The following is a 2,500-nucleotide window of genomic DNA, read 5'->3' on the forward strand; positions in this document are numbered from 1 at the left end:
CTGGATGGGGCTTTCGTATAGCAGGGACGGTGCTGCCTCTCGCTTCGCTCGCTGTTCGCCGCTCGCCGCTCGCTCGCGCAGCCAAAAATGGCCAGTTTTGACCCGTTTTTGGGCAGTTTTGGCCTGTTTTTGGGGTGTTCTTGCGTGGCGTGGCGACCGTCGTGAGCGGAGCAAAATGTCAGCCATCTCAGCACCCTGGAACCCCCCGGGTGGCACAGGGCTGGATGGGGCTTTCGTATAGCAGGGACGGTGCTGCCTCTCGCTTCGCTCGCTGTTCGCCGCTCGCCGCTCGCTCGCGCAGCCAAAAATGGCCAGTTTTGGCCCGTTTTTGGGCAGTTTTGGCCTGTTTTTGGGTTGTTCTTGCGTGGCGCGGCGACCGTCGTGAGCGGAGCAAAATGTCAGCCATCTCAGCACCCTGGAACCCCCCGGGTGGCACAGGTCTGGATGGGGCTTTCGTATAGCAGGGACGGTGCTGCCTCACGCTTCGCTCGCTGTTCGCCGATCGCCGCTCGCTCGCGCAGCCAAAAATGGCCAGTTTTGGCCCGTTTTTGGGCAGTTTTGGCCTGTTTTTGGGCTGTTCTTGCGTGGCGCGGCGACCGTCGAGAGCGGACCAAAATGTCAGCCATCTCAGCACCCTGGAACCCCCCGGGTGGCACAGGGCTGGATGGGGCTTTCGTATAGCAGGGACGGTGCTGCCTCACGCTTCGCTTGCTGTTCGCCGCTCGCCGCTCGCTCGCGCAGCCAAAAATGGCCTGTTTTGGCCCGTTTTTGGGCTGTTTTGGCCTGTTTTTGGGCTGTTCTTGCGTGGCGCGGCGACCGTCGTGAGCGGAGCAAAATGTCAGCCATCTCAGCACCCTGGAACCCCCCGGGTGGCACAGGGCTGGATGGGGCTTTCGTATAGCAGGGACGGTGCTGCCTCACGCTTCGCTCGCTGTTCGCCGCTCGCCGCTCGCTCGCGCAGCCAAAAATGGCCTGTTTTGGCCCGTTTTTGGGCTGTTTTGGCCTGTTTTTGGGCTGTTCTTGTGTGGCGCGGCGACCGTCGTGAGCGGAGCAAAATGTCAGCCATCTCAGCACCCTGGAACCCCCCGGGTGGCACAGGGCTGGATGGGGCTTTCGTATAGCAGGGACGGTGCTGCCTCACGCTTCGCTCGCTGTTCGCCGCTCGCCGCTCGCTCGCGCAGCCAAAAATGGCCTGTTTTGGCCCGTTTTTGGGCTGTTTTGGCCTGTTTTTGGGCTGTTCTTGCGTGGCGCGGCGACCGTCGTGAGCGGAGCAAAATGTCAGCCATCTCAGCACCCTGGAACCCCCCGGGTGGCACAGGGCTGGATGGGGCTTTCGTATAGCAGGGACGGTGCTGCCTCACGCTTCGCTCACTGTTCGCCACTCGCCGCTCGCTCGCGCAGCCAAAAATGGCCTGTTTTGGCCCGTTTTTGGGCTGTTTTGGCCTGTTTTTGGGCTGTTCTTGCGTGGTGCGGTGACCATCGTGAGCGGAGCAAAACGTCAGCCATCTCAGCACCCTGGAACCCCCCGGGTGGCACAGGGCTGGATGGGGCTTTCGTATAGCAGGGACGGTGCTGCCTCTCGCTTCGCTCGCTGTCCGCCGCTCGCAGCTCGCTCGCGCAGCCAAAAATGGCCTGTTTTGGCCCGTTTTTGGGCTGTTTTGGCCTGTTTTTGGGCTGTTCTTGTGTGGCGCGGCGACCGTCGTGAGCGGAGCAAAATGTCAGCCATCTCAGCACCCTGGAACCCCCCGGGTGGCACAGGGCTGGATGGGGCTTTCGTATAGCAGGGACGGTGCTGCCTCACGCTTCGCTCGCTGTTCGCCGCTCGCCGCTCGCTCGCGCAGCCAAAAATGGCCTGTTTTGGCCCGTTTTTGGGCTGTTTTGGCCTGTTTTTGGGCTGTTCTTGCGTGGCGCGGCGACCGTCGTGAGCGGAGCAAAATGTCAGCCATCTCAGCACCCTGGAACCCCCCGGGTGGCACAGGGCTGGATGGGGCTTTCGTATAGCAGGGACGGTGCTGCCTCACGCTTCGCTCACTGTTCGCCACTCGCCGCTCGCTCGCGCAGCCAAAAATGGCCTGTTTTGGCCCGTTTTTGGGCTGTTTTGGCCTGTTTTTGGGCTGTTCTTGCGTGGTGCGGTGACCATCGTGAGCGGAGCAAAACGTCAGCCATCTCAGCACCCTGGAACCCCCCGGGTGGCACAGGGCTGGATGGGGCTTTCGTATAGCAGGGACGGTGCTGCCTCTCGCTTCGCTCGCTGTCCGCCGCTCGCCGCTCGCTCGCGCAGCCAAAAATGGCCAGTTTTGGCCCGTTTTTGGGCCGTTTTGGCCTGTTTTTGGGCTGTTCTTGCGTGGTGCGGCGACCGTCGTGAGCGGAGCAAAATGTCAGCCATCTCAGCACCCTGGAACCCCCCGGGTGGCACAGGGCTGGATGGGGCTTTCGTATAGCAGGGACGGTGCTGCCTCACGCTGCGCTCACTGTTCGCCGCTCGCCGCTCGCTCGCGCA

Source organism: Musa acuminata, unplaced genomic scaffold, assembly GCF_036884655.1.
Source record: "Musa acuminata AAA Group cultivar baxijiao unplaced genomic scaffold, Cavendish_Baxijiao_AAA HiC_scaffold_1136, whole genome shotgun sequence".
Taxonomy (NCBI): Eukaryota; Viridiplantae; Streptophyta; class Magnoliopsida; order Zingiberales; family Musaceae; genus Musa; species Musa acuminata.